This window comes from Rhinopithecus bieti, unplaced genomic scaffold (assembly GCF_001698545.2).
Source record: "Rhinopithecus bieti isolate Rb0 unplaced genomic scaffold, ASM169854v2 scaffold_2572, whole genome shotgun sequence".
NCBI classification, from domain to species: domain Eukaryota; kingdom Metazoa; phylum Chordata; class Mammalia; order Primates; family Cercopithecidae; genus Rhinopithecus; species Rhinopithecus bieti.
In genome coordinates, this window is record NW_016804595.1 from 1,940,003 (window position 1) to 1,962,427 (window position 22,425).

Consider the following 22,425-nt stretch of genomic DNA (forward strand, 5'->3'; position numbering starts at 1 on the left):
ACCTTCGATAAAATTTGGCCAGGCACTGTGGCTCACGCCTGTGATCTCAGCACTTTGGGAGGCTGAGGCCGGCAGATCACAAGGTCAGGAGTGAAACCTTGTCTCTAATAAGGATACAAAAATTAGTTGGGCGTGGTGGCGTGTGTCTGGAATCCCAGCTATTCAGGAGGTGGTGGCAGGAGAATCACTTGAGCCCGGGAGGCAGCTTCAGGCTAAAAACTCTCAATAAAGTAGGTATTGATGGAACGTATCTCAAAATAGTAAGAGCTATTTATGACAAACCCATAGCCAATATCATACTGAATGGGTAAAATCTGCAAGCATTCCCTTTGGATTGCAGTGGGGAGTTATACATGATATAAATGATGAATTGATGGGTGCTGACGAGTTGATGGGTGCAGCACACCAACATGGCACAAGTATACATATGTAACAACCTGCACGTTATGCACATGTACCCTAGAACTTAAAGTATAATAAAAAAAAAATATATATATAAAAAAAAAGAAAACTGGCACAAGAGAAGGATGCCCTCTCTCACCATTCCTATTCAACACAGTATTGGAAGTTCTGGTCAGGGCAATCAGGCAATAGAAAAAAATATAGGTATTCAAATAGGAAGACAGGAAATCAAGTTGTCTCTGTTTGCAGATGGCATGATTGTGTATTTAGAAAACCCCATTATCTCTGCCCACGATCTCCTTAAGCTGATAAGCAACCTCAGCAGTCCCAGGATACAAAATCGATGTGCAAAAATCACAAGCATTCCTATACGCCAATAATAGAAAAACAGAGAGCCAAATCATGAGCAAACTCCCATTCACAATTGCTACAAAGAGAATAAAATACTCAGGAATACAATTTACAAGGGATCTGAAGGACCTCTTCAAGGAGGACTGCAAACCACTGCTCAAGGAAATAAGAGAGGACACAAACAAATGGAAAAACATTCCATGCTCATGAAGAATCAATGTAGTGAAAATAGCCATACTGCCCAAAGTAATTTATAGATTCAATGCTGTCCCCATCAAGCTGCCATTGACTTTCTTCACAGAATTAGAAAAAACTGTCTTAAATTTCATATGGAACCAAGAAAGAGCTGTTATAGCCAAGACAATCCCAAGCAAAAAGAACAAAGCTGGAGGCATCATGCTACCTGACTTCAAACTATGCTACAAGGCCACATTAACCAAAACAGCATGGTACTGGTACCAAAACAGATATATCAGTGGAACAGAACAGAGGCCTCAGAAATAATGCCACACATCTACAACCATCTGATCTTTGACAAACCTGACAAAAACAAGCAACAGGGTAAGATTTCCTGTTTAATAAATGGCTAGCCATATGCAGAAAACTGAAACTGGATCCCTTCCTTACACCTTATGCAAAATTTAATGCAAGATAGATTAAATACTTAAGCATAATACCTAAAACCATAAAAAACCTAGGCAGGCCAGGCGTGGTGGCTCACGCCTGTAATCCCAGCACTTTGGGAGGCTGAGGCAGGTGGATCACGAGGTCAGGAGATCGAGACCATTCTGGCTAACACGGTGAAACCCAGTCTCCACTTAAAAATACAAAAAACATTAGCTGAGTCTGGTGGTGGGTGCCTGTAGTCCCAGCTACTTTGGAGGTGAGGCAGGAGAATGGCTGAACCCAGGAGGTGAAGCTTGCAGTGAGCCAAGATCACGCCACTGCACTCCAGCCTGGGCGACAGAGCGAGACTCTGTCTCAAAAAACAAACAAACAACAAAAAAACCTAGGCAATACCGTTTAGGACATAGGCATGGGCACAGACTTCATGACTAAAATCCCAAAGCAGTGGCAACAAAAGCCAAAATTGACAAATGGGATCTAATTAAACTAAAGAGCTTCTGTACAGCAAAATAAACTATCATCAGAGTGAACAGGCAACCTACAGAATGGGAGAAAATTTTTGCAATCTATCCATCTGACAAAGGGCTAATATCCAGAATCTACAAAGAGCTTAAACAAATTTACAAGAAAAAAACAACCCCATCAAAAAGTGGGTGAAGGATATGAACAGACACTTCTCAAAGGAAGACATTTATGTGGCCAACAAACATATGAGAAAAAACTCTTCATCACTGGTCATTAGAGACATGCAAATCAAAACCACAATGAGATACCATCTCACGCCAGTTAGAATGGCGATCATTAAAAAGTCAGGAAACAACACATGCTGCAGAGGATGTGGGGAAATAGGAACACTTGTACACTGTTGGTGGGTGTGTAAATTAGTTCAAGCATTGTGGAAGACAGTGTGGCAATTCCTCAAGGATCTAGAACCAGAAATACCATTTGACCCAGCAATCCCATTACTGCGTATATACCCAAAGTATTATAAATCATTCTACTATAAAGACACATGCACACGTATGTTTATTGCGGCACTATTCACAATAGCAAAGATGTGGAACTAACCCAAATGTCCATCAGTGATAGACTGGATCAAGAAAATGTGGCAAATGTACACCATGGAATACTGTGCAGCCACAAAAAAGGATGAGTTCGTGTCCTTTGTAGAGATGTGGATGAAGTTGGAAACCATAATTCTCAGCAAACTAACACAGAAGCAGAAAACCAAACACCGCATGGTCTCACTCATAAGTGTGAGTTGAACAATGAGAACACATGGACACAGGGAGGGGAACATCATGCAGTGGCATGTCAGGGGTGGGAGGCTAGGAGAGGGATAGCATTAGGAGAACTACCTAACGTAGATGACAGGTTGATGGGTGCTGCAAACCACCATGGCATGTGTGTAACTATGTAACCTGCACATTCTGCTTATATATCCTAGAACATAAAGTACAATAAAAAGAACCATTGTGTTAAAATGTGCATAACAGAAATTTTATCATTGTAGCCATTTTTAAGTAGATAGTTTTGTGGTTCTTAGTATATTCACATTGTTATATTCCCAGTGTACATGTCCAGAACTTTTTCGTCATCCCAAACTGACCCTCTATATTAATTACTCCTCATATTCCGCCCCTCCCCATTCCTGGCAACCATCATTATACTTTCTGTCTCTATGAGTTTGCAAAGTTCATTTTTAGTAGTTCAAAAACTTGATATCCACTATTAATAGGAACAGCATAATATGGTAGGAAAAATTTGGGACTGGAGCCAAACACTTTCTGTCATGTTCTAGTTTGTAATCTGGGCCAAACTGTTTGATTTCTTTGAGACTCTGTTTCTTCACCTCTAAAATGGAACTAGCAATTTACTGTGATGTTGTGAGAATTACATGAGACCATATATGTAAATCATCAGGCTCATAATAGGCATTTAATAAATGATATTAGAAATATAGAATGCTCTCAAAATATTCTTATTTTATTTTATTTTTGTTCTTAAAATATTAACTCATTTTTTTTCAGTTGGACAAGTTTTTAATGACTTCTGCAGGAGCCAGTAAGACTACTACAGTGTAATGATAGTATGTCATTGTGAATTCAAATCTACCTATTTCCCGGGTTGGCCCACAGTATGTTACAAATGAATTTTTTTTCCTTGGAGAGTAGAAATCACAAGTTGTTGCATTTTATAAATTGAAGTTTTAAACAATGTTTTGTGATATCTATAGAAATAAATATTTTGGCTGTTGACAGTAGAAAGCTAAGTAGTGATTTAACTCATGAATTTTATTTTTGGCCATTTTAAAATCATTCTCCAATTTTCCTATTAAAATTATTGTGTTTGTAAAAAATCCTTACTCTTGTTCAATTCACTGTCTGTCACTTCCGTCTTAGAATATATAGAATAAATAAAAGGAGATTTAAGGTAAGCTTGCTAAAGTTTTGTTAGCTCTGATAAAACAGGTCTTCTGTATTCCAGGAATCAAAGAGTATTTAAACCACCCAAATAATCAAGTTATGCAAATTAGTGAAATTCCTATATTGTTAAGTTACATATTTTACTATTTCCGATGTATTAATTGAAAAATATTTACTGGGCAAATTCTCTTTTTTTAGAGATGGGTTCTCTGTTGCCCAGGCTGGAGTTCAGTGACATGATCATGGCTCACTGTGGCCTGGATCGCCTAAGCTTAAGGGATCCTCCAACAGGCACAATCTATGACAGATAGTTTACTTTTTTAAAGGTTTTTTTTGTTGAGATGGAAGTCTTGCTGTGTTGCCTGGGCTGGTGTTGAACTCCTAGACTCAAGTGATCCTCCTGCCTTGGCCTCCCAAAGTGCTGAGATTATAGGTGTGAGCCACTGTGCCTGGCTTTACTGAGCAGATTCTGACCGTCAAGTATTAAGTGTCAGTTTTTGTGAGAGATTAAAAAAAATCTAAATCATGGTCTCTTCCCTGAAAGAATTTAGAGTCTGCTTGGAAAGAGAGGCCACTTGTGCATTAAAGTTTAGGGTTGCAGTTCAGAAGGTCAGAGTCATGGGGTTTGTGAGATTAATGATGAGTTAGGATGTAGCCATGTCATATTTGAGGTGAAGATGGGATATCCTAATTTAAATGAGACTCTGGATCTCAAGACAAAAGACTGGCATGCTATCCAACGTAAACGGTTTTATATGCATTAATGAAAAAAGCAGAATGTTGGTACAATTTGTAAACTTTGCTCCCTAATTAGTAAGTATATTTTAAATATTCTACAAAATAATCAAGTTTGACAATAGTTTTCAGTTGCTACCTCTTTCTGTGGTCTCTGTCTGCTTAGCCATTTTCTTGAAATCAGTGGCTTCTGAAAGGAAGAAGGACATCAGGAGTATGTTAGAATTGCGCCTCAAAATCAGCTGACTTCAGGTCATATATCTTCACCACTTTCTGCAGAGAAGATAGATACCAAAAATCCAGCTTGGTTAAGCTAAGGATGGGAACTGAAGGATGGAGGATGGAGAGCTGGGATTGGGCCAGGCCTGTAGAAAGGCATCTAGTTATGACTGGCGGGTGACCCACTGAATCAACTAAGTGAGTGGATTGGTTTCAGTGCACAAAGTTAGTGTGTAAAATTGTTAACTAAAATTAGGTTTCTGGAAAAATTTTGGGATTTTATTACAAAAGCTATGTTAATCCTTAATTATCATAGGAATCATTGATCCGCATTGAAAATGGAAGAAGATATGCATCCAATTAGAATATTATGCAATTTAGCATCACCAGGGAAGGGAAACAGCAGCATTTGTTTGAAATTAGGGGCTCCTTTTTTCCAATTACATTTTTCAAAGTTTGCTATAAACTGTGATTATTTTTCAAAGAATAGTCATTCCTATATTGAATTCAGCTGTGTGTTTAATAATTTTCACATTCTAAAATTTGTATGGGGTATATAAAGTTTCTTTCCTCAGTAGCTGAAATTGCTAGGTTAAATTAAAGAGGAAAATATCTAGCGTTTGCTCTTGGCTTGAAGGGAGCAGCATGTTTCTCAGGAAGCTCTTGCCTGGGAGCTCAGTTTGTTTGACTTCTGTTATTTCTAGTGATGCTAGCTAATCATCTTTTAGAGTTTCAGTTTCCCTTTGGCTATGTCAAGAGGTCGAGTATGATAAACTGACTTCTGCTTTCCTCACTTAGATGGGAGGGCCCATGTTATTCTACTTTCGAAGAGCGTTTAGCTTCTCCAAAGAAAAACACTTAACCAACTAGTGAATCATAAGAGTTCTAAATGCTTTTCTTAGTAATGTCTCACTTTTACTCTGTAGTGGCAGAAAATTTAGACAGCTATATTTCCTCAGTTTTAGTGTTGGAGAAGACTAAGGCTGGGATTTTCAGGAAATGAATGATGTTTTAACTTGAAAAGTACTGGATCACAAAGAACATAACATGCGCTATGCTTTCAGTTTCTTTTAGAAAAAAATCATGAATTGAAAAAATTTTAAAAGCTTTCTATGTATGCTGGGCACTTCTGTACCATTCTGGAGACACTAATCAAAGGAATATAAACACGTATATCACAAATGATTGAAATTTGACTTTAAGAGGGTGAGTGGCAGTGGAACACCTCGGTACACTTCTTGTTTTACAGGGGAAGAGATGGGAATTTGCAGAAAAACTGACTTAGTTCTGTCTGGATGTGTCAAGACCATGAGCCAGAGCTGGTCACCATCCTGACCCACAGTAGAATCAATGGTTCAGTTGTAATTTTCTCCCCGATTTATCTAAAGAGATCACTGTTAAGAATTCTGTTAGGAACCTGCTTTATCTTAGAAATATGACAATGAGTAAAATTGTGAAATTTTTATATTTTTTTGGTGCATATGCATTTATGTTGAATACTATTCAATGGAAAAGTATTGCCTTATATATCTACTCTGTTTAGTTTTTGAATCTCTCATGCTGTTGTCAACTTTTACAAAAGAATTTAACACCACATTATTTCTTCTTACATCTATTTTTGAAAAGCAGTTGTTCTCAACACTACCCTAAATATTTTAAAAGAAAAACATTTCACTAACACAAGATTTTGTTATTTGATACCTCCCTGTCAACTCTGAACAGGGTACTTTTACAAAAATCTTTGAAAACAACCTTTAGAAATAGTCTGGAATCAGTTTCTGTCAAACAAACCTATGCTCTAAATCAGTAGTCCCCAACCCTTTCAGCATCAGGGACTGGTTTCATGGAAGACTCTTTTTCCAAGGGAAGGGGAGATGGTTTCAGGATGAAATTTCCACCACAGATCGTCAGGCATTAGTTAGATTCTCATAAGGGGCATGCACCCTAGGTCCCTCACATATGCAGTTCACAATAAGATTCGAGCTCCTGTGAGAATCTAATGCCGCCACTGGTCTGACAGAAGGTGGAGCTCAGTTGTTAATGCTCAGTTGCTCACCTGCAGCTTACCTTCTGCTGTGCTGCCCGGTTTTTAATGGGCCACAGACTGATATTGGTCAGTAGCCAGGGGGTTGGGGATCCCTCTTCTAAATAATAATTCTAACAAGCCACCTTAATATTCAATTCAAGAATGCAGTCCATGATCAAGTAAAATGTTGTTAGAAGAAACAGGTTTTATATTTCATATCTCCAGAGAGTCTTTTTTTTTAATTTTTAAAATTTTTTAAATTTTTATTTTTTTTTTTTGAGGCGGAGTCTCGCTCTGTCGCCTGGACTGGAGTGCAGTGGCCAGATCTCAGCTCACTGCAAGCTCTGCCTCCCGGGTTTACGCCATTCTCCTGCCTCAGCCTCCTGAGTAGCTGGGACTACAGGCGCCCGCCACCTCGCCCGGCTAGTTTTTTTTTTTGTATTTTAGTAGAGATGGGGTTTCACCGTGTTAGCCAGGATGGTCTCGATCTCCTGACCTCGTGATCCGCCCGTCTCGGCCTCCCAAAGTGCTGGGATTACAGGCTTGAGCCACCGCGCCCGGCCTCCAGAGAGTCTTTAAGACCATTAGACTATTCAGCAAAATTATCCATATATTATTTTTATTTTTTGCTTTCCATTAGCCCAATGCACATATATTATTATTACTTTTTAAAAAACTCCATTAGTATGTTCTAAAGCTTCCTTTTCATTTCTTTTGTGATTTTAATCTTTGGAGAGTGAGCTAGAAATACCTATTAGAGATGAATTCTAGGAAAATAAATGTAAGCAGTAACTCTGGTTCAATTTATTTTTCTTCTCTACAAGAACTGTTTAAAACTTGGCAGTGGAAGACTATTCTCTTGTCTACTAAGTATTATAGTAGAAAGTGCAAGGTCATATATAAATATAGAAGATTCTAGGTTTCTAAGGAAAGAGTGTATCTTAAGAAGGGTAAATGAAATAGTTGGCTAGAGGGAAAGGGAAATTTCCTTATTTCGCCCTGAAACTTGGAAGCATTTCTGAAACAGAGCTTGAAGCTTTGAGATGAATTAAAGAGAGTTTGTTTCACCTTCTATGGAAGCTCTTTTGCACCCAATTTACTTTCCCCATGTCTGGTCAGGAAGGCACTTCATCATTAGAAATTTTGCAAAACTTCATTGGTTGATTAAAATGCAGATAGTGTGCCTCTCGGTGAGAAAATAATTTTAATATTGTCAGTTTTAGAGATCTGTCTACATAAAACATAGGTGAGATAAAATGTGTTTTCAAGCCTGAATTTTTATGTAGGCTTGTTCACTAACTTCTCCATTTCATCATCAGAAGCTCACCCTTTTAAGTTACTTTTCTTTGTGTGTTGTGGGGAGACTGAGGGTAGGTAAGGCATTTTGGCACAACTCAAACTGGTCCATTTTATTTCAAATAAGTCCTGATGAAAGAGCAAATCCTACTCTTAGCATCATCTTCTTTAGAAATAGGAGGAATAAATGCTCCTGAAATGGATGCACAGTAAGGAAGGGCAGGGCAGATGCCATGATCTGGATGCAACTTCTAAGCTGATGTGTGGCCCAATGATTCTCATATGTGGAACCCAAATGGGCAATAGCACCCTAGCTTCCCTTATAGTCCCCTTTGTTTGATTTTATCAGTTGAGGGAGATGGCCTATTTCTTTGCCATGTGAATAAACAACAGAATGCAACTAATCTTCTAGTGGAAGATCATGGAAAAAGCTGCTACCTATGACTATAGAAGTATATTTCAAAATTTGGTGTAAGTCAGAAACAAAGTCCTGGAAAGTAGTTAAATTTCTTCAGCACTTCAGGGCTAACTTTTTTTTAAATTCATAAACTTTACTTTTTAGAGAAGTTTTAGATTTACAGAAAATTTGGGCAGAAAGTACAGAGAATTCCCATATATTCTTCACATCCCACCCACCCCAGTTTCCCCTATAATTAACATCTTGCATTAGTGTGATACATTTGTTACTTTGATAAGCCAATATCAATATATTGAGACCCATAGTTATTTATATTTTTTATTTTTTTTCTTCATGAACCCATAGGTAGAGATTCGTAGTTTAAATCAGGGTTCACCCTTTATGTTGTCCATTCTATGGGTTTTGACAAATGCATAATAACATGTATCTATCATTATAGCACCACTCAGAGTAGTTGCACTGTCCTAAAAATCATCCTGTGCTTTGCCTGTCATCCTCTTTCCCTCTTCCAAACCCCTGACAACCACTGATCTTTTCACTGTTTCCATAGTTTTGCCTTTTTCAGAATGTCATATAGTTGGACTCAACTATGTATTGTGTTTTCATACTGGCTTCTTTCACTTAACGATGTGCCTTTAAAGTTCCTCCTTGTCTTTTTGTGGCTTGATAGCTCATTTCTTTTTAACAATGAATAATATTCCATTGTATAGATGTACCACAGTTTGCTTATTTATTCACTTATTGAAGGACATCTTGGTTACTTCTGAGTTTTGGCAATTATGCATGAAATTGCTATAAACATTTGTGTGTAGGCTTCTGTGTGAATGTAGTTTTTAACTCATTTGGGTAAATATCAAGAGGTATAATTGCTGGATCAAATGGTAAGGGCATGTTTAGTTTTGTAAGAAATATCAAGGTAACTTCTGATGTTCTGCAAATACTTGTAGATTTGAAGAAAGAAAAATGAAGCAGAAGTGATGTGATGCCTTTAAGAACTGAGACCCTTGCAATTGATTGGAAATCAAGTGGTCTATTGCTGTATGTATTAGCTTGGTTTTATTGAAGACATTTAGGGAAGATCTTACCTTCTCCATTCTTTTCTAGGTAAAACTGCTCAGAAGGTTTTAGACTGTGTTTTAAGAATAGCTGGGGAAAATGAAGCCTTCAGTAAGTCCAAATTTTTTGGCCTCATAGGATCTGAGATTGCCCATTAGGAATGCCTGTTAAGTTTTGTGCCAAAACTCCCCTACATTCTTACCTTTTTCTTTATCATTCCTCCTATCTTCCCCTATAACCATAGCTTACCTGCTGCTTACATGATCTGTGAATAGTCTTGTTTATTCTATCCCTCATTCCAGTTTTGAGGAGAAAGGGTGAGCACACTTCTCCTTGATGCCTTCTTCTAAAGCTTTAAACTCTTGTTCCAGTGCCATCTCTGGGAACCCTACTCCTCTCTGGAGGCTAGTGGACAGCTGGCATTCTGACTTTTCTCATCCACATTAATGTTTTCCACTGATCTCCAGGACTCTCTCACACTCTTTAGTTTTATTATTATCATTCACTATCTCATTCCTCAAAATTGTCATCCTCCATCAGCACCTCTAAACCCTGTCTCTCAAAGGATCATATAATCTCTGGGAACTAATGTTCCAGCTTCAAAATTGCAAACTTTGAATCTCTCTTATCTCATTTGTCTGTTCATTATAATTCTATTTTCTCCTCGCTCACTCTTAATGAACTTGTACTTAACCTTTTTTTTTTGTGGTTTCTGATTTCTCAACACACATATTCTAACCCATTAGCTCTCTTGATTCCTTTCTCAGATCCACAATCAACTCTATCAATGAGGCCATCACCAGCACCTAAAATTGTTCTTATCTCTTGTCCTTATGCCACATCTGCCTTGTGAACCTCTGTCATATGCTTTCTCAACTCTATTTCTCTCCCTTGAGGGAGAAAGTTATAAGGTAGAACTTTTTCATTTCACATACATGCACAGAGTGATATTTAACACTGAGCCTCATTTGCTAGACAGTAAGGAATAGGAAAGAATCCAAATTTGTTAATGCATTCAGGTCACTCTAGCACTCCATGATCTGGCTTTAATGTAAATTTTCGTACTTGTATTCTGTTACTCCTTTATAGCCTCTCCTGCCAAACCATATTGCTTATTTTTCTCATGTTTCTTTATTCATCTGTGTGTTTTATCTTACACCAGGGATGGCAAATAGATTTCATCTTATGTGACTGTTCTGCTAATTGTGGCAATGAACAGGTCTATGTTGAGAAGGATTCTGATGCTCAGAACCAAGTCAGCAAGAGATTGCAATGATTGACTAGTAATGTCCACCACTGGTATGGAAGATGGAAGGACCGTGCATTAGCTGGGTATTGCCCAGCGTTTGCCACATATTTTCCCCTTCTGCCTTACATTCTTCCTGTGTGATTCTATACATCCCTCAAGGTTCAGATTAATTGCTAATTAAAAGAACTTATATTTTTATTCCACATATCTTCTCTTTATAGACTACCATATCACTTTAGATATTTCCTGTGTGAAGACAGGTATTATAGGGTATGAGTACATGTGTTCTTCTTTCTATATTGTTAGCTCCTCCAAGGTAGAAATAATTCTTAATTATTCTATTTTGTTGATCACAATGGAAGCATGATGAGAATCCACAAGGAAAATCTCAAACAGTTGGCATGAACACAAATGGAGTATCCTGAAGTCACTTTTGACTTAAAGTAAAGGTCAAGATGGATAGTGGAGGAAGTATCCATCCCAGGCTCTGCTACTGCTCTGCTTCCATTTGGTTGTCCTTCCCAAAACTTTACATACTTCCAAATTGAAAGATTTCCTAGATCTGAAAGGAGAAGGAACAATTTTAGTAGGTCTGGTGAAGAATATAGAAACTTACTCTTATTGCAAATAGTTGAAACAGAACCAAGGAACATTTGTGACTTGTCTAGTTTCACAGATAATGCTAACATTAATCATGGATTTCTGAATCAGGTTTTCATCTTTTACTAGGCAATGCAGCATCATATTTAAAAATTATTTTACTCATTTTGGAGGAACATGTATTGGTTGTGCTATTATTTTGTCACACATCAAGTTTTATGCAATTAGAAATTAACCCATGGTTTTTGTTAAGAAGTACACATTTTCTGTAAAGTAATTTTTCATTAGGAAGAAGCTTATGGACATTACTATTATTATTTTTTGGCAAGTAAACTTTTATTTGAAATATATATACAGAAAAGTGGTACAAATCTCAAATAGATAATTTGATGGATTTTCAAAACAGTGAACCCATCTGTGTAACCAGCACCTAGATCAAGAAATAAAATGGTGTCAGCACCCCACAAGCTACCCTCACACCTTCTCCCAGTTGCTTCCTCATCCTAAAGGTGACCACTCTGCTAACTTCTGACCCCATAGGTTAGTTTGACCCATTTTTGAGCTTTGTATAAATGAGTCATATAATATGCATCTTCATGTTTGGCCTCTTTCCCTCCACATAATATTTGTGAGATTTACCTGTATTTTGTGTGAAGCAATAGTTTATTTTTATGGATGTTCAGTATTCCATTGAGTACATATACCATATTCTGCATTTTAAATGATTCTTTTACACTTACTGTCACTCTTAAAGTGGAGTTGAGAAACTGAGTATAAAATGTCTAAGATTATAAGGATCTTTGTGTTATTTAACTTATTTATCATTTTCATTATTTTAATCTACTTCATGGAAATTGTGGCTAAGGATTTCTAATATAAGCTCTAAAATTTTAGTATTATATTTTAGCTCTCTGAATACAGTGAATCAATATAGTAGGCCTTTGGAAAGGTTTTTAAAGTAAATATTACCTGAAAAAACTAGTTTGTTAGAGGATTAAACTCTCTGCATTCTGTTCTTATAACTTCATATATGACATTTCTTGAAATGACTGGAGGAATTCTTGGATTTAAAGGTCATCTCGATTTCCCTAGGAAGTCATTTAGACATTATAAATGATGGTTTATTCAGAAGAAAGAAAATGAGAGATGGAGATTTCCTTTCAGTGCAAGGATATTGGAGGACAGACTTCAACATGTTATTTATATATATTGGTATCTTATCCAGTTCAGCTCAAGGCAGATAATAGGTGAGTGTTTTGGTGCTGTGTGTATAGGTTCTGGTAGATTAACAAGTTATTCAGTCTTGTGGCTGTGTTTTCAGATTTGAATCAATTAATATTTATAGAACATCCATGAGATAAAAAAATCAAGATGAAGGTAAAAAAATGACACAAGAGCTCTGAATTCCCACCTTTGAGGGGGCGGCATACAATTTATTCAGGAAAATGACAAGTCAAAGATTCTACAAGTTTGACAATTAGATACTAAAACAAATATTTTACACACACGTGCTAAGTGTGTGTAATTGAAGAGGGTTAAGGAGGGAAGAATACAGAGTATTTCTTTTAAGTAGACCAGGAAGAAAGGACATTTGAGTTAGACTTTGTAAGTAGGAGAAGTGAGATAATTGGCATAGAAATGTTGGTCATTAAGTGGTGAAAGCCATCGCCATGGAAAAATAAGGCATAAAGGAGCCTGGTAAGAAAAGAAAAGATTCACTGGTGTGGAGGGAGAGAGAATGAGGACGTGGTCAGCCTTTTCTTGGGAATTTGAATTAGTATTCCAGGTAAAAGAACGCCAACACAGTGCTTCTCAGTAGTTTTTAAGCCAATGCCTCCTTTAGATAGACGTATATCTTTACTACTCCATCCTAAAACTCTGATTAACTTTCCTCCCCATAATATGTAGGTGATTATCTTTTCTACATTATCTCCAGCCAAGATGATTTCGTTAAGCTTCACTCTCTATAGTATATATTGTAGAGAAAGGATTCCCCCCAAATGTAAATTAGATGAGAATATTGAGTTAAGTTAATAACTACGTACATCCTGGGGACATTCCAACATGCCTCTGTGTGTATGTACTTTTTCATTTCTCCTCCATCCTTTGAAAATCACCAAGGCTAAGTGGCATAGCCAAAAGAATAAATGAGAAAGGTGAGGTTTCCTCCCCAGTGCACTTGATACTAATTGAAATTAGGGTCCACAGACTAGGAAATTTAGTGAAATGGGTGTATTAAAAGAACTAGGGTCTGGTTGGACAGTCTACTCTGAGAGGAAGAGGGGAATAAAGTAGAATATGAAGAAAAAAATCTGAAAGTACTGTTCTGAACTACGCTATTAAAATAGGCTATATATCCACTTTCTCCAGGTTTTTTGGACTCTGGATGGAAAATGAAGTGTTTTGTTTTAGCCATTTGAAGGATTATTTGTCTGCATGACATTTGGTGAAGGTATTTGATAAGTACAGGAAGTAAAAGATTAGCTAATAAGAGAAAACAATCAGGACTGGAAAATTAGATTTGGAGATGATTCATATAGAGATCATTATAATTGCAAAGGCAAATTATGTTTAGGAGGCTCTGTATAGGGTAGAGAGCAACTAATCAAACCCTGGGGGAATATTAATAGTAGTACGAGAGAAGCAAATATTAGGTTTCTGTCTGAGTATTCAGATGACCAGAAGGCAAATCACCAGGAAAATATATTTTAAAAGGTAAAATTAGGAATCATTTTGGGGAGGAATTTATTTAGATTTAAAAACACATTTATTGAGGACCTACTATGGTAAGTGCTGGGGTTGTGAGTATAAATAGGATAGAGTCCCCTAAACCTCAAGAAGCTGACAAATATGGTAAGGAATAAAGAACTGAAGACAATTGGGGTATAATGTGATGGGTGAGTGCCCAGTAATTTACAAAATAGTTATTTTCTAACTTAATTTGGGAGGCTCAGGCAAGAAAAAATAGTGCAAATGTTTGGGGTAGGAGGGTGAGAAAGCAAAGAAGTGGCACAAATATTGTGGTTTTATAGTAAATGTTGGCAAGGTGGAGACATATATGGATGATAGATCCTCAGGGATATTTTGTGGGTTTAATATATACAATGGAAATTCTTTAGAGAAGGATTTGAGGAGTTGTGCAGCCGTATTGCTGATATGAGACTTGTGGTTTCTTTTCCACATTTTATAACTATGAAGTAGTAGGCTGGGTCCTTGAATGAATGTGTGTTCTTTGGTTTGCATGAATGGTATGTACTTTGAATTCTCAAAATAGAACTCCAGTTTATTTTCTCAGTAGTCCCAGTGAGAACAGCTGTATTTCTTAAATATGATCAGAAAGCACTTGGCGGAGGAGTGTTTACTGTAGAAACCTATGATTGTCTGCAGGTACCAGCATACACATGTTCCCATTCCTCATCCCAAGGGGATAATCTCATTATTAAACCTGTGCAACCTTCAAGTTAGCTTATTTTTAATGTTTGTTTCATATTTTAGAAACAACAAGTGAACATGGAAAAAAGTTTAACAATATAAAGGAACATATAATAAATGGTAAGCCCCAGATCTTCAGTGTCCCAGATTCTCAGCACCCCAGAGGCAAATACTGTTAACAGTTTCTAGTGGGTCTTTCATACAATAGATGTTTTTATTTTCATAGAGAGAATGCCTTTTATTTGACCTCTGGAAGGCATAAAGGTAACTGTAGTTTCCTTGCAATGCAGTTGGCAAATTATTTTTACCTTCTTTTTCCAAGCAGACTCTGAAACATGAGTTTTGAGGAGCAGGATTAAATATTCTGACCTAAGAGACACAGATATTTGGATTTTTATGTAGACATGTGCTCACTGAAACTGAAATTTGGAGGAACTGGAATTAATAACATTTTCCCTCATGTAATTCATGGAACTTATTGCTTTGACTCCAATTATGCATTTATGTTATATTCTGAATAATGCAAAGGAGAATGTTCAAACATTTTAGGCCATCAGAACACTTTTCCCACTCTCAAGCTGTCTCCCTATTGTATTTGTGCTGAAATGCCAAGCTGCATGTGACAGTAGAAGAGTTGGCAGTATCTCTGTTAGAATAAGCTTTCACATGCAGCTTCAAACACCTTTGTGGTTTGGGTTGTATTTTGACAGTTGCTAGGTAGCTTGAGTCAGAGAGTGCAGCTGTGCAATTTCAGATGCGTTTTCCTATCCTATCCTCTAAAGAGAGCTAAAAAAGTAAAACTGTAATCAGATTTCTAAAGTGTTAAAGGGAATCAAACTACTTAGAACCTATACAATAGAATGAAGTAAATGAATTCTGATAAAGCACATAGACACGAGAGTATACCAGTGAATGTATTTCAGATGAAACTAGGTAGGCTCATTGTAAACAGATGAGCTTCTGAAATTTCTGAACTGTTTCATTGAAAGGTAAAACAATGGGTTTGGGAGCACCCAGACTTCTTGGACAGGTGAGTGGTTGGCACTCATTAACCACCAAATTCTGACACAGACATGCTGTTTATGAAGAAAAGTCAGGAAAGGAGACTAGGATTTCTGATAAGAAAGAGTAGAAGAAAATGTAGAAATTCAACTTACTTAGTAAAATGGGAATACTTCAGGATTCGAAATGGGCTCTTACAAAACGAGAAATAAAGATAGCTTTTTCATAGGCTTCCTATTCTGAGAGTTTTTCTTGTTGATTTATAGAGTGTAAATGTACTTCTTCCTGAAGACAAAGACTAGGCCGAGTTAGGTTTGATGTAAATGTGGGGACTCATTTGTTACGAACCCATAATAGACTGCTGTGGGAGAACATTGTGAACAAAAGAAGGAGTCAAAAAATAAACAAAAAATTTTGTGGCAAGTTATCTAAGACAGATCCTGGCTGATTGAGAACGTAAACTGGAACAAATGGCTTTGGAAATAATAGACAAGGTCAAAATATTTCTGGGCAAGAGGGACAATCAAACCACTTGCAGGTGTTGTGTTGCTGCCTAGAGACTGGTTTGGTCTGACCCAAGTGATGGTGTCTGGAGCCAAACCTTTTATCAGGAGAAATATAGGACCACAGAGAAGAGACAAGTACTACCAGCCCTGGGGAAGTAAAGAGAAGGAAAATTCCTTTCTTTAACTAGAGAGGATGGACCCTGCAGTCCACCTGTGTACTTGCAGAGCTATATGTGTTTGGTATTCTGATATACTTCACAAAGTATATTTTATGCCCTAGGTGCTGACTAAGTGAATTGACAGTGAAGACTTGGTATTGAGGGAATTAAAGGGCAGGTGGAGTTCTGTTCCCAAGGCTACAGTCCATAGAATATTGGCAAGGTGGAGACAAACATGACATACAATCTTCCCTGCCTTCTTTAATCCCTGGGTGGATGATAGCAAGCAAGAGAGTAACAAATGCAAGGAACAGTAGGTTTGCAGTATTGGTATTCTGTCATATGTGTAATTGAAAGCCACAACAAAATAGCAATAGAAAAGAAAATATTGGTGAGGCGGCTCATGCCTGTAATCTCAGCCCTTTGGGAGGCTGAGGTGGGAGGACTGCTTGAGGCTAGGAGTTTGAGACCAGCCTGGGCAACATAGAGAGACTCTATCTCTACAAAATTTAAAAAAAAATCAGCAAAAGAAAAAAGGCTTTTGTGTGTGTGTGCACATGTGTGTGTTTTTGGGAGGTCTTAATTTTTGCCTTGAAGTTTAAAGGAAGATTTAAATGATTAAAGTAATGATTAAAGTAATTATGAGATGTGCAGATGACATAGAATAATGGAAATTAAAAGATAAATATTTATTGCCTTTTCTTCTCTGCTTACAAAAGCAGTACAGCTCAATGTACGAAATTTGGAGAAATGTAAAAGAAGAATGGCATTTAAAAATAACCTTAAAATGTTTTTTTCTTGAAATATTCAATGGTAGTGGTGGGTAGAGAGTGAGAGAAAGAAACTCCTCATGGACTTTGAGGAAACCAAGAGGGTTTAAAGAGCAATAAAAGGAACTGAGTACATCTCCTTTAGATCTGTAGAACTGGCCTTAAATCAATACAGAAATGTCTACCAAGAGGCAATCTCTCTGGGGAGATTATTAAAGTGAGAGTAGATTATCATTTGAGTGACTGGTTCAAGTTCTCTTAGGTGCTCTTGAAGTACCACTACTGTTGAAGCATGTATCTAAAATTGCCTTTTAACACAAATTTTCAGTGCTTCTCTTAGAGGTTAAACACACACACACACACACACACACACACACACACACACACACACACACACACGACTGCAGCCAGGAAGCCTGGCTCAGTCACCAGGTAGTGGTATGCCCTTGGGCAGGTGATTTAACCTTTCTAAGTTTTAGCAGTTTCCTCATTAGTAGTGTAACAGGATTGAATCAGATTTTCTCCAAGGTTTGTCCCTGCTCTAACTCTTTTGTTTTAAGGAATTGATCTCATTCTCTCTTCCTGTCTGTCTCACCCCACCATTTCCCCTTGTCCCAAGGTAATTAAGCCATTTCCAGTTCGGACAGTGAGCTAAGTGCTTTTTGGAACATATGAACTTAAGGAATGCATGTTTTTGTCAATTGTTTGAGAAAGTGTGAATCCTGCATGGAGTTTAGAATATATGATTGTCAGAATTATCTTGATAAATATGGTGTGTGTGTTTGTGTGAAATAGAGAATGCATGTAGGAATAAATGAGTAAGCATATAATTTTGAGTAATATTTGGAATGAGAAAAATTAAGAGGGTTCAATACTTGATAAGAAGATGGCTTTCATGAGTAGAATAAACCTGAAGGCCATATACATATCAGGAGAGTTACTTTATGGCTTATATGGCTTATATGTTTCTTTCCCTTCCAATATTATAGAAGACAGGTTATATTGTCTATACAACTACACCTACCTACTCCAGGTCTGCATCTTTGGAGTGGGGACCTGTGGGAATCCCTGAGTTGGTACAAAGTTTATTTTAAGCTGAAGACATTTGAGATTCAAGAACACATATTGGAGCTTCCCTTATCTTACTAAAAGCAGCAACTTGTGGGAAATGAGGCTACCATAAATCCTCTCTCCAGGAGAGTTTCATGGCCTTGAAGAAGACAGAAAGACCACTTGCACCTTCATAAACAAACATTATCACAACTTTCTTATCTACCGTTTGCTCTCCTAAAAATGGATTTGCCTTTTCTAAGGAAGCCTACCTGTTTTTCCCATAGGAGCTTCCTCCTCTTTCCCCACAAAGTTAGGTGTATAAGTCTCATATTCTAACCACCCCTTTGAGTTATTCGTCATTGGGCACTCCCATATATATGTGCATTGCACGTGTAAAGAAACTCCTTCTTTTTTCGTGCTGTTTTATTTTCTGTCAGTTTAATTCACATACCTCCAGGAAATAAACCTAAGAGAGCAGTGGAAAACTTTTCCTCCTGACATCTGTTTTGTGTAAATGCAGTTTTGTAAACATGAAGATAGGATTTCCGGAAACTTCAGACTTTGGGAGCAGTTCTACATACATAGAAAATACAACAAAAAAGTCAGTACAGGTGCTTTTAGTAATTAAGTAGCTTATCAAGTAATAATCAACCTAGAATCTGAAGAGTTTTTTCTATTGCACAGTGATGGAAGGATTGATTAGTTAGCTGTCTGGAATAAAAGCAGTGCTCTGATTGGCTGCAGTGGTCTTTGTTTGAAGAAACATATGAAGCTATTGGTGTTTATGGGAAGGCATGCTGCCTGAGCCGCTATAAGAAGAAAGACTTTCCCAATGACACCTAAAATCTGGGTACAAGTGACAAGAAAGAGAAGAGACAGGAACTGGGGAAGGTAGTGAAAAGCAGCAGAGACCGGGAGAAAAGGCATTGGCTCCAAGGGGAGCAATTTCACTTCTTTTACCCCTCACCTGAAGGTCCTGATACGGAAATAGGCATGGTAGAGGAGACGAGGAGAACAAGAAGGTCTGGCCTTGGACAAAGTTCAAGGGGCCTTTAAACCCCAACAAGATGAAATAGAAGAAGTACCGGCACCTGGCCCCAGTCCCCTGACTTCATCTCACCCAAACCCTGATGATTATATATTAAGATTGTGCTTCTGTACCAATGTGAGGCCACGTGATAGATGGCTTGTGGCTGGGCATTTGGATTTGCTGTTAGTAGTAAAAGGTGAATGTAGAACAATTTCCAAATAGCTCTCCTCTCATATATGAATAAGGATGGTTGGCATTTGATTTTTCTATGTATTTTAAAGCTGCAGCAAATGCCGTGAATGAATTCAGTGACAGGCTTTTGCCATGTTTTTGATGTACCGGCTGGTGATAGTTGGAGGTAGGAGGGGCTTAATAGCATGTGGAATGAGGGCAAAAATATCATTCAAGGCAATGCGCCTTTCAATTCCTGGCACCCTCTGTTGCACAGCTGCAATGTGGCAGAGTGGGGGAGGGAGCAGGGAGGATGGTGGGGAGATGGCACTGCTGTGTGCTGCAGCCTGCCCTGGACAGTCAAACTCTTGACACAGCAGCTGGAGAGTACCAATCCTGGCTCTAGATTGTCATCTGATTACATATTGTTTTACCACCTTCATAACTGTTATCTGTTTGCTACACCTTGTAAAAAAATCTCTATGCTTGGAATGGCACGGTAGTGATTAAAAAGAGAGAGGAAGCACTTAATATGCTCATTCATTTGCATTTATTATAGTTTAAAGGAGGAGATGAAAGTGTGTAACTATCTTTTACTATTGCTCTCAGGATTAATATGTCATATTCCTTCTGTCATTTAACATTTTTATACTGATGGATTTTTCTTCAATGTTCATGTATGTATAGAAATGTTGATAGATGCCAGTCACTGCTAATTAATGTTATAATTCTCAGATGCTGGCGGGTTGTTGGTAGCTTTGGCCAAGGTCCTTTCTTTAAACCTCTCCTACTTTGGGCCTGAGGGTGAAACTAGTCACTCCCTTTAGAACACAGAGCTAGGCTTAAATCTCAGAGCAGTCACTAGGATATCTATATACATCTATAATATAAATCTATGTCTATTTATATAAATTTTGTTTTATTATGGTAAATATATTTAACATAAAATTAACTATTTTAGTCATTTTTAAGCATTAAGTACATTCACATTGTTCTGCAATCATTACCATCCATCTCCAGAACTTTCTCATCTTCCCCAATTGAATGAAATTCTGTAGCCAAGAAACATAAACTCCCCATTTTCTCCTTTCTTCACTCCCTGGTGGCCACTGTTCTACTTTCTGTCTTTATGGATTTGACTCTTTTGTGTACCTCATATAAATGGAATCATACAATATTTGTCCCTTTATGACTAGCTTATTTCACTTAGCATAATGTCTTCAAGGCTCATTTGTATGGTAGCAGGTATCAGAATTTCCTTCCTTTTACATTCTGAATAATATTCCATTGTATGTATGTACCACATTTTGTTTATCCATTCGTCTCATGATGGACACTTGTGTTGCTTCCACCTTTTGGCTATTGAGAATAATGCTGATATGAACACAGGTGTACAAATATCTGTTTGAGTTCCTGTTTTCGGTTCTTTTGAGTGTATTCCCTGGAAGTGGGATTGCTGGATCAATCATATGGTAATTCTAGCTTTAATGTTTTGAGGAACTGTGATATCATTTCCTAGGATAAACTTTAATCTCTCTGTGCCTTGCCTTCCTTATTTGTGAAACAGGAATAATCATCCTTAACTGGCAGAGGTCTATCAGGGTTAGAGATAATGTGTTAAAGTTCCAGCATTTCTTGCCCCTAGAGCCAGTAGCAACAACATGTGTAGTTTCTGCCTAAATTTTACTATTTCTCACTGCCTCTGCTCTTGTTTTCTCTCTGTAATGCCCTTTCTTACCTGGCTTCCTCCTATGCATCCTATAAGACTTGTTCAAAGGCTGCCTTCTCTAGGAAGTTGTCCCTGTTTCTACCCAAGCTATATTGCCCCTCTTTATGCTTTTATGGCACCTCTATCATTGTACCTACCACACTGAATAGGGATTATCTCTTCATTCTTCCATCTCCTGTTTATAGACTAATTTAATATGTCCTGAAATATCTAATATGTGGTCAGTGCTGGGGATTCAGTGGTAGCAGACACTTACAGGATCTATCTGCAGGGGGCTTCATCTGGACCAGTTCCTCAGAGTGTGTTCCTAAAGACCACCTGCATCAGAATCCTTGGAAGCTTTGGGAACCCATGCTGGGTCTGAGAATCTGAATTTTAACATTCCCCTTGGGTGATTCTTATGCACATTATTAGCCTGTGAGTTCAGAGGTTCCATGAGGGCTGGCCCTGTGTCACTTCAACACTGCATCCTTGGCCCTGTGTGCAATTCCTGGCACAAAGCAGTTACATAAAAATATTTGTTGAAGAAGGAGGGTACCCTGAATTGAAATGGGGTTGGAATCTAGGTGTGACCAGCAATAGTATGGGGTTAAGATTAACTCTACCTTTTGCCAACAAGTGGACTACCAAGTCAATTCAAACATAAATCTAAACATATACTGATTTCTTACTGAGTGAGGCTTCTCTCTGCCTCAGCCTTATCTCTAGGAGATTTCCTAAAGGAAGAAAACGGACCCATTTTCATCTTAAATTACATTAGATTGTTGACTAGTTGACAGTCTTCATGCTTCTTTAGTTTCCAGGAAAAAAAAATCTTCAAATGAGCTTTTATTAAGCATTATAGTGTTTGCAAAGGTATATAGTGCAAGAATTTGAAATAAAGTTTTCTGGATGCCACAATTTATGTTAAAATTTTTTTGTAAAAAAAAAAAAAAAAAAAAAAAAAAAAGTTTGGGAAGATAAGGAGGAACCAGTAAGAAGAGTCACCAATGAGGCAGGAGGACAAAGCACAAGAATTGATATCCTAGAAGTCAAATGAAGAAAGTCTTTTTAGACAGAGTGGTCAGCTAAACCATCAAGCAAAATAAGAAATCAGAATTTAGCACTGAATTAATGAATATGATGGTAATTTGATGCATTTGACAAATAGCATTTTGCTGGAGTGCTGG